This window comes from Glycine soja, chromosome 18 (assembly GCF_004193775.1).
Source record: "Glycine soja cultivar W05 chromosome 18, ASM419377v2, whole genome shotgun sequence".
NCBI lineage: Eukaryota > Viridiplantae > Streptophyta > Magnoliopsida > Fabales > Fabaceae > Glycine > Glycine soja.
The window spans coordinates 40,123,800-40,135,045 of record NC_041019.1 but is presented as its reverse complement, the minus strand read 5'-3'; the positions used below and the strand labels follow the sequence as shown (position 1 = coordinate 40,135,045).

Genomic DNA, 11,246 nt, shown 5'->3' with positions numbered 1-11,246 from the left:
AGCAGGTAGAGCTTGCTCAGTCAAAACACAATCCTTGTCAAGTTGATGCACAAGAGAAATTGACAAATTGAGAAAGAGACACATGAACCTGGTAAGCTGAAGTTGATGCACCAAACACAAAACCAGGAAGTACGAAGATCATATCTAATCAAATGTATCCTAATTACACGATACTAAGAATGAAATCTGAACAATAGCATCAAATGACATGCATCTTACATATATAAGTTCATGCAAATTGAATACCCTTTTTTGAATTAATGATCCTCTAATGTATCCAACATACAAAGTTGCAGCCATAATTGTTCTAATTCTTTGATGAAACCACAGGAAAAATGTACTTGTACATAATACAAATCAAATTTAGCAACTGCTTTTCCTAAAAGTTAAAAAGTAAGTTGCCCATTTCTGCCGAACTGTTGTGATGGCCTCCACGTCTAACGGTGATCCATCAGAAAACCACTACAAAATTAACATTAGATAAAATTATTAGTAACTTAAGAGATATTAACCAAAGTTACAATTGTAACTCCATGCATTATGTTTACCTTGTGCCAATCATCCTTCAAACCGGCAGTCACGATGCACCACATCCAGTGCATGACATAATATCCGCACTCAAACCCTCCACTTTGCACATTACTCTACATATAACATTTTTAATGGTTACTTAATATTCAACACTTAAAGATGTACAAATGGTTCATTACAAACAGGTACTGATTACCTTGGGTTCAACCCACCGAGGTGCACCTTGATTAGACATGCCTTCAAAAGAACTGGTTATTGTCTTCATTGCACTAGTTAAAAAAAATAGCATATATATGACAACCATTTTTGTTGTATATCTAACAACAATTGCCAACTGATGCCATGATTTGTATATTTGAATAGAACCTGTTAATTGCGCCTTTGATGTTAATATCAGGCTTCTTCCTCAAAGAACAAAACCAAACGACCGTGTTTTCCCTTGGGTGGAGAACAAATAGTTGCCAACGTGCCCTGAATTGGACAATTATAATAATAGAATTGTACAACAACAAAAAAAAGACTTAAATTCGAAGAACAAGTGAACTTACTGATGCAAGTAAGCTCCTAAATACAACTGCCTTTGTGATTCCTTGACCCATGTTTCAATGTATTGTTGGCATTGTTGACGTCTTTCCTTAGCATTTTGTATAGATTGAGGCTCCAGCAAACCATACAGTGACTGATCAGCTTTGCTTCTACCACACTCATTCATAAATCTATTTGGAAGAAAAGTCATGATTATTTTAAATGTTTTAGATTTAAAAATAATGGTTATCAGGTAATCAAACATAAAGGTTGCAGGAAAATGTCTTACATGGTCCACAACTGTAGTATCGCTATGTTTAAACACTTGTCACCTGATATTATTTCTGCTAGATCTGCATGTGTGATGTAAAATTTTGCCCCAATATCAGGAAGTCCAAATTGGCTCGCCTCCCATGGCACTTCCACTGGATTCTGGTACACATAAAACAATATCTTCATCAACTCTCCCAATGGATCGGATTCACCTGCAAGCTTTGCATCACTACTATGTTCAACTGGCTTCCGCACATTAAGGTCTGAATCCTAACTGGTACAAGAAAATAAGTATTAAATTTAATCAACAACTTAACAAATATTACAAGTGTGTATTCAAATGATAATTTGGCAGGGGGATTATTATATTACTTACATAAGATAAAGGTTTCACTAGATGTCTGGGTCATCCAATGAATGAGTTCACGGCGTCCCTGACATACTGAATCTCTGAAGTGGGTAACAGGACAATGGCTTCACCATCGTATACAGTGTCAACACACACCCTTAGTACATCATCTCCATAAGCAACAGTGTGTATCGTGCCACCTACTCCAAAGACCTTTCCCCCTGCCACCAGCTGTGTACTGTCACCACAAACAATGTATAAGCTCATACTACATGTATCAAATGTAGACCGCTCGTTACCAACAACATTATTAGCAGCTTCAGCACAACTCTCTTTCGTGCTAACACGTGCAACAAATATGTCAGGGTTAGACGGTCTTGGGGAAGCTGACTGTTTTGTATGAATTTGGGATAATTCACTCTTGATCGCATCCAACTCCATTTTCATCTTGTCCATACGGTCTTTGTTCTCGTCTTCTACCTCTTTCTTCATCTCTTGCTTAATAGTTTGTATGATTTCAACCAATCTTTTGGCAGTGATCACAGGCAAAGACCCACAAGAAGCATGTCCAAAGTAGCTGGGTATGGTCACACCATGTCCACCGACACGAACACGTCCAGGATGCTCTGGACGGCCAATGGCAGTGTTTAGGATGTCTTGACGACCATGTGGGACAAAAGCTCCCTGTTTTTCCTGTTCCTGTAATTCATTATGTGGCATTGACAACAAATTAACTCGTTGTTATGGTTACAAATTACAATTTATAATTGTGGCATATATTCAACTTACAATTTTGTCTGCGATTTCTTGAGCTGCTGCAGATGTCATTTGCCCAAATTTGTTTGTCCTAGCCTTTTTCCACTTCTCATGTCTCGCAATAGGGGATGGAGGGTCGACGACCATATCTGCATTTTGACTATTGTCACCTTGATTCAGTCTTGACTTTGTTTTCTCGGCCATTAACTTTTTTTCAAGCACATCATAGCCTCCACGAGAGAGTATGTGGAGAGATTCATTGAATTTTTGAATTTCCTGTGCTTTTTTGCGTATTCCCTATCAGCATTTTCAAATACAACTCAAAAATTAATGACATTAACAACTAAATTATGTAACTAAAATGTTTTGTAAAAAGATTAAAATTTAAACCTTCCAAGTAGGGGTCTGTCGAGTCTTTGCAAATTCTTCCCATGTATTTCGATCAATACCATACTTAGTAGATGGATCCTTGTTTTGTTCATCGTCATTCTTAGCATATACATATCGGGTCGTCAGGGAGGACTTAAATTGCCTCCATTTGGTCCCAACGGTGGACATAGCCATCTTCTTCGCAGTTAAACCTTCAGGGATGTCAAATTTGGCCTAAAATAATAAATAGACAAAGTTAAATTTGTTACTGCATAGACCACATTTCCACCGCAATTAAATAATATATATACCAGTCACTAGAAGGTTGCAAGCTGCGTATAAAAAGTTGACAGAACAGTCTGGTGTACCTATACCAACCTATCTTAAAGAATTAAGGGAAGTGCAAACAATTTTCTCTTCTACTTTTAAGCTAATGCAAACAATTTTAGACTTTGGCACACCACACTTTTTTGTCTCAGTTTTTTTTGGGGGAAGGGGGTATATAAATAAATATAGTACAATTTGCAAGTTTAAAAATGTAATTTAGTTGCAGTACAAAGGGTCAGATTAAAAGTGACAGACAAAGATTCACAACAAAATAACATGGATCCACCTCTGCAGAAAAAGAAAAACACACCACCAACTATATATTTAATAATGTAATGTAAGATATGTTGCAGGATGTATGTTTCATTGTTTTTATTGTTTGACCCACTGCACTATTCCCACTCCACCAAAGGGTAATTTGGTAGTGGTGGGTGTCCTATCATCCTTTGCATATGATTAAAAATGGGCCATGCTACAGGAGTTATTAACTTAGATAAAACATATTTAGAAATTTGTTCTAAAATTACAATTGAAATAAATTTTACTTTATAAAATTAGTTTTTCATTTTTGCCTAACATATATATCAACTCAAATTTTGTATGGGGAAAACCCACTAAGACAAGTCATTTCAATTAGCCCAACATACAATTATGCTTCAATTCGACCATCCCAACCATATCTTGACCCAACTTCAGGTTATTTAATGTTTTCTATATCAGAAAGATGTTTGGCTGCCATTTAACAGTTATATCAAGTTTAGAATATTTTCTTACAATCACTTGATCTCTAGGACAACCAATCTTGCAGTTGATTATGTTACATTTGAGATGCTGATTTTGGAAACAATGGTTGGTGGGTTGATTGGCCGATGTGTCTCAAACATATCGAGGATCAGAAATGAGTTTGGAGCAATGATTAAGGTTAGTTTTCTACTTCTTCCTGTCTTGAAGCACATCAATAGCTTAAATTTTTTACTGCATCAAATAGAAAGTCAGTATCCTACAAAAGAATTTTCTTGTTGGATTCATGTTTAATTATTACTATACTGTTTACTGCATGAAATTAAAGAACCCATGGATCTGACATTTGCATTTAGAACCATGCAATGCAATACTTAATTGTAGGACATTGACACAAACACCAAAATGTAGGCCTGAATTTGGTGTTTTACCTTATTTGTGAGAAACAAGATTTGTTGGATCTCCTATTAGCTTCAGTGTTTATATGGGACCAACCATACTTATAAAAGATATACATTAGTTTAAAAAAATACCAAGTAATATTGGGGATTCTACATTTCTTGAATGAATGATTAGTATGGAACCCCTTCATTTTCGTACTACATTTAACTATTTATTAAGCAGCATATAGTGTATTTGATCACTTGATCTGTTTTTAACATATATTGATAAATATCAAAAGCTAGAGTCCACATGTATAATTTTTACAAGAAAAATGGGGAGGGGTGGGGCACACTTGCCCCTCTAAAAAATAACATATATTGATAAATCAAAATTTGTTTAGACACCTCAGAACCCACTTTCACTGCTCACTCACCACTGCCCACTCCCACCATCACATTTATATGTTGTTTAGATCAAATGGCTCACTTTTATCGCAACAAGAAATTATTACATTTTTATGATTCTGATAGCATCATTAAGATTTTCGATTTGTAACAAAGAGTTAACAAAACTTTATTATTTGGATCTCATTTATAATTTTCCCCCATACTTGGAGAAATTTAAAGATTCTGATACAAGAGCTTCATAATATTATGGCGCCCAATAGTGAAACAAGTTGAGCATGTTATAATTCTGCCACTTCAAAAAGGAAAAATCACAGTGACCGACTTTCTTTGCTTTTAAGTCACCAGATCAATTTCATGATTTTGATTTTGATATATCTTAAAACATGTATTACTTTATAAATATAAAGATATATAAAATAATAAAAGTATTTATTAGTTTGTATTTATTACTTTAGCCTATAATCACATTTTTTTTTTCATTTACAATATTCAAATTCAAAACTTTACTTAAATATATTAAATTTAATACTATTTGAAACAATATATATATATATATATATATATATATATATATATATATATTAGTTTATAAATATTTAAGGTTGAAATAAGTTTGTCATAAAGTTAATATTTTATTGAATTTTTTTCCTTATACAACATTTTTTTTATATAAAACTTCACAAAGTCAATAAAAAAATTATTATAATATAATTGTCTTGCAAATTTTTTATATAATTTTTTTTATATATAAAACTAAAAGTTTTGCACTTGGGGCTATTAACACAGGGCTCAAGAGGTGTGGAAGGAGTTGTAGGATTAGGTGGACTAACTATCCCAGACCTGATCTTAAAAACGACAACTTCACAACCCAAGAAGAAGATCTAATCATTAAGCTTCATGCAACCATAGGTAGCGGGTGATTAGTGTGGCCTAATTCTTCAACTTGGTTTTGTACTTTTGGATTATTTTGTGACTAAATCATGAATTCAAGCTTTAATGCTTGCAAAAGGTCAAAATTCAAGAATTGAAGGAGTTTTAGAAAGATGAAAATATGAAGTTATCCAAAAAAGGAATTGATATTTTTTTCCTCCTCACATTATAGTTGTCAGGATTTTTTTGGGATCCTTTCGGTCATGGGCCCTGGGCAATCACACTGCAAAACAACCCCAGGATCTGCCCTGCATATGCAAATAAATAGATCATATGATGTTCCATTAAGTTTCATTGTCATTGTTCCAACTTTAGCCATATAATGTCTTGTAGTTATTGCTCTCTCATTTCTCTCTTGGTTGCTATTTGAATGTTGTAAATATTCTAGAGTTTTATACCCATACTACAGAGATAATTCTTGGCAATAGAAAGAGGCACAAATGTTAAAACACTATTTATTACGAGGCTGTATTTGTTCTATGAGCACCCCTTAGTTTACACACTTCTAAGCAAAATATACCATCTATTATCTATTATTTTATATCCCATGTTCATGACAAATATAATTGCTGATGTTTTCATGTTTAGGGAATTAGAATGGTGGTAGTCTTAATATTTATGTCGCAGGTGGTCTATAATAGCCCAACAACTTCTTGGGAGAACAGACACTGATGTAAAGAACTATTGGAACACAGCTGAAAAAGAAGCTCTCTCAATTGGGGATTGACCTTGTCACCCACAAGCCCTTCTCTAAACTCATTGCTGACTATGGAAACATTGGGGGTTGCCAGAAACCAAGTACTCGAATTGCTTCAATCAATAAGGACTTCAAGAATGCAATGATGCTAAAATCAGAATCCCATCAAGCTCTGCCAGAGGGATTTATTACAAACATCAATGACCAACCAAAGCCACCACCCAAAATGGAAACCACTGGAAACAACTTTTTGTTCAATAGAATTCATGGTGATGACCTCTTAATGAATCTTGACCAGTTCCAAGCCATATCAATGAAGTCGGGTGCCTCGAATTGCATAAACTCAATTACATCACTTTTCTATAATCATATTAATTAACAGAACAGTTAAATTTTATCAAGAAAAAAAAAACTGTTATAGATAATAGTACAAAAAGTACAAATTCAAAAACATAGGGTTGTAAAGTTTAGAAGTGAGGTGTGCACCATTGTGTGAAATTGGACCTTCTGAAGTTCCTAGTCTGGTTTAAATGAACTTTAAAACTGGTCAAAAAAATTAAGCTACATGTAGAAATTAAATATTAAATTAAATGCATAAATATTTAGCTTAATTTAATATTTAATTTTATAAAAATAATTATGCATTTAATTTTTCCTATAGTTATCGTTTAACATATACAAAATATAATAAAAATTATAAGAAAAATAAAATGAACGAAAAAGAAAAGAAAATACAGAAGTAGAATGAAAGTATAAATAATCAAATATATTGATATAAACATTAAAAATAATCAATTGAATTATAAAATTGATTCTAGTTGGCAGTAAAACCCAAGAAGTAAACAATTTATAAATTACTAAATTCAATTTTGAAGATAAAAAAATATCAACCAAATTAATTTAATTAATTTAGTTTAGATGGTTAAGTTCCTTGAGTCAACATGCTGCAATGAAATTTACCCTTGTATTATTTTTTACTGATATTATTAAATTTTTTAGAGGCTAACATGGAGGAGGTTGAGCAAGCTAATAGAGTAGCTGTTGAAAGCTGCCATAGGGTTCTGAGTTTGTTGTCTCAACCAAGGGATCAGGTTCAGCGTAGGAATTTAATGGTGGAAACCAGTGAAACTGTGGTGAGGTTCAAGAAGGTTGTTTGCATGCTTCACAATGGTTTGGGTCATGCAAGAGTGAGGAAACTTAAAAACCCTCAAATCCCCTCTTCCCACCAAAGCATCTTCTTAGACAACCCCAATTGCAAAACCTTAACCAACAACAACAACAACAACAACCATCACTCAAAAAAAAAATCTATACTTTCCGCAAATCAACTGACATAAATAATTTCAACTGTTCAAAGTAAGTTTGTAACTATAATAAATTATTTTTGTCTGCATCTAATTGCATATATTGACCAACCCTCTCCTCCCATATGACTACATCTTTCATGTTCCTTCGAATCCTTTGGATTGGTACATATTTTTCTGTTTTCCTTACATGTTACTTTAAAATTAAAATTTTAAAATAAAATAGAAATTATTTTATGTTCTCTGTTTTGCTTACATGTTACTTCTAAATACTGCTGAATAAGTTACTCTAATAATAAATATCTAGTTACCAGTTTAGCGTACTTACCAAAATGTCATTCCATACAAGAACTTTTAGAGTTTCTGGGACATCCTTCCAAGTAGTATGAACGATAGGGATTTTCTCCCGTGCCATTACCCCAAGGTAACTATGAAATTTTTCTTTATGAGGGCCAGATCCTCTACCAGTAGAAGGGTTGACGTGGACGGTTGGTCGTGGTTGATCTAAGCTTTTGGCAGTCAACCTTCGCATCCTGGTAGTTTGTCTAGTCTTCTTTTTTGTGGTTTCCGTAGGAGAATCTGGTGGTGGAGGGGACCTCAGGGGTGTTGCCATGCCTGCATAGAAATACAGAAATTAATTAAGCCAACTAAATTACCACAACATACATGTATCAAATAGTAATGAAATACAAATAATAAGAAATTTAAAATGACAATGGATAAGGTAAACAAAATGGTGTTATATACCGCATTCAAGTAGATGTATTTTCCCATAAACCTTCGTCATGATCGATACGATTTGCATATACATCATCCTCCTCATTTTCATCATTTACGGGAGGCATTTTTGTGGAGAAGGTCGGCATGTCGTTAACATCAAGGGTTGAAGCATCAATATTGGGAAAGATACCAATTGTTTTCCCCTGAAGAACAACTGACCTTCTTGAGTCGTTGGGATCTTCAACATAGAACACCTGTCTTGCTTGTGCTGCCAGGATGAATGGCTCGTCCTTATAACCAATCCTTTGAAGGTCAACCAAAGTAAACCCCATTTTGTCTTGTCGGACACCTGCATTTCCATTAACCCATTGACACTTGAAAACAGGCACTCTAAATTCACCGTAATCAAGCTCCCAAATTTCCTTGATTAGTCCATAATAAGGCATGGACACTCGAATAGGATGGTTATCTACTACACTACTAAAGTGGTCCGAATGAGCATCAATGGTGACTCCACTGTGATCATCCTGCGATTTTGTGTAAAATGAATAATTGTTGATATCATACCCCTTCCAAGTGAGGACATTCAGATTAGGCCCAACAGCTAACATTGTTAATGTCTTAGAAGCAGTGTCAATTCCAAAAATTGTTTTTCTAAACCAATTAATGAAACTCCTATTGTGCTTCTGCAACACGCGCATCATATTCATGTTTGGGTGACAAGCTGCAACATATTCTTTGTGAGCCATTATGTCAAAAAATGCAGGTGGAAAATACATCTCCAATTGACAAATGATAATGGAAGCCTCATTTTCCAAATCATCCAACTGTTTCGAGTCGATTACTTTGCTGCAGATGACATTGAAGAAAAAACACAATCTAGTTATTGCAACCCTTACTTTGTCAGGCAATATACCCCGGATGGCTATAGGCAATAATTGTTGCATTAGAACGTGACAATCATGAGACTTCAAGCCAACCAATTTCATATCACTCACAGATACAAGGCTCTTTATATTTGAAGAGTATCCTTGTGGGACTTTGACATTTTTCAGACAATGACAAAAGCTTTTTTTTCTCAGTCTTTGACATTGTATGAGATGTGGGCAGCAAATAAGTTCGAACACCTTTTGAAACTGGGTGCAACTGTTGTCGTATGCCCATCTCTACTAAATCTTGACGACATTTCAAACCATCTTTTGTCTTGCCTTTAATGTTTAGTAGTGTCCCAACTAGACTATCACATACATTTTTCTCAACATGCATAACATCTAAACAATGTCTCACATCTAAATCACACCAGTAAGGCAGATAAAAAAATATAGACTTTTTCTTCCAAAGCTGGTTGTGGGACCCATCCTTTTTTTGTGTCTTCCCATATATAGTGACGATGTTCTTCACCCGATCAAAAACTTCATGACCTGACAAAGGAATCAGTGCACTGTCAAACTCAGATGTGCCATTAAATGCCTTCTTCATTCACCTGTATGGGTGAAAAGCTTTTAAAAATCTTTGATGTCTTGTATACACTATCTTCTTTCCATGCTTTAATTGGATGTAACTTGTGTCTTTCTCACATATAGGACATGCGTGGTGGCCTTTGACGCTATATCCACTCAAATTCCCATATGCTGGAAAGTCGTTAATGGTGCAAAAAATCATTACACGCAACCTGAATGTCTCCTGTGCATTCCTATCATACACATCAACCCCTTCTACCCACAATTTCCTGAGGTCTTCAATCAACGGAGCAAGATACACATCAATGTCATTTCCTGGCTATCTGGGACCGGCTATCAACATACACATCATTATGTACTTCCGTTTGATGCACAACCAAGGAGGAAGGTTGTAAATCATCAGCAAAACAGGCCAGGAACTGTGGTTGCAGCTCAAGTTCCCAAAAGGATTCATTCCATCGGAGGCGAGACCAACCCTTAGGTTTCTGGGATCTTGTCCAAATTCTGGATACAACTCATCAATTGACTTCCATTGAGGAGAATCAGTAGGATGACAGAGCAATCCATCTTTAATCCTCCCATCAGCATGCCATGTTAGGTTTTTTGTGTCTTGTGCATTAGCAAACAATCGCTTAAACCTTGGTATTACTGGAAGATACCAACACACTTTTGATGGACAATCTTTGTAGGTGCTTGCATCAACACTGCTTTCGTCAGACTTCACTTTGTAACGTGACGCTCCACATGTAGGGCAGCTGTGCATTTTAGCAAATTGATGTTTATACAAAATACAATCATTAGGGCAAGCATGTATTTTGTGGTATTCCATACCCATAGGGCATAATATCTTCTTTGCCTCGTAATGGTTCTTGGGTAATGTGTTATCTACAGGAAGCATATTCTTCAATAACAAAAGTAATTCGTTGAAGCTTTTGTCACTCCACCCAAATCTTACTTTCAAATTCACCAAACCTAAGACCGCTGATAACCGTGTGTACTTTGTGCATCCCATATACAATGGAGTCGTAGAATCAGTATCTAAGCTTTCATAGTAAGGTGAATGTGCTTGCCTAAAACCCTCTTGTCCAAGATCACGTAGCATGTCTTCTATACGATCACCAACTTCTTCGTCAACTGCAGCAGTCGAAGGGGTTGATGACATTTGTGGTAATTCACCATGCCAAATCCATTTCGTATAATTTGGACTGATACCATCACATATAAGATGTGTTCTAATGTCATCCAAAGATTGTCGTCGTCCATTCAAACAATTAACACATGGACATAAGTATAGTCCACCAATGGGTGCTGCATTATGTTTGACAAATTGCAAGAAATCTTCAACTCCATTGTCATACTAGTCACTTATGCGTGGTCTTGTCATCCAACTTCGATCCATTTTGGTGTACTGCCATAGCCCGCACATTAACCGATATGCATGCCAACCTCTCTTTTTCATAAAAAGGTATGACC

The 11,246-nt window shown here is 35.2% G+C and overlaps 1 long non-coding RNA gene across 1 annotated transcript; it reads right to left on the bottom strand.

Annotated features, from left to right (window-relative positions):
• Nucleotides 1–554: 554 nt before the first annotated feature.
• LOC114395919 lies at nucleotides 555–954 on the bottom strand. The gene is made up of 3 exons (XR_003663151.1): nucleotides 898–954; nucleotides 728–800; nucleotides 555–644 (listed from the first exon to the last, which is right to left on the bottom strand). It is a non-coding gene; the product is annotated as an uncharacterized LOC114395919 (long non-coding RNA).
• Between the last annotated feature and the right edge of the window lie 10,292 nt (nucleotides 955–11,246).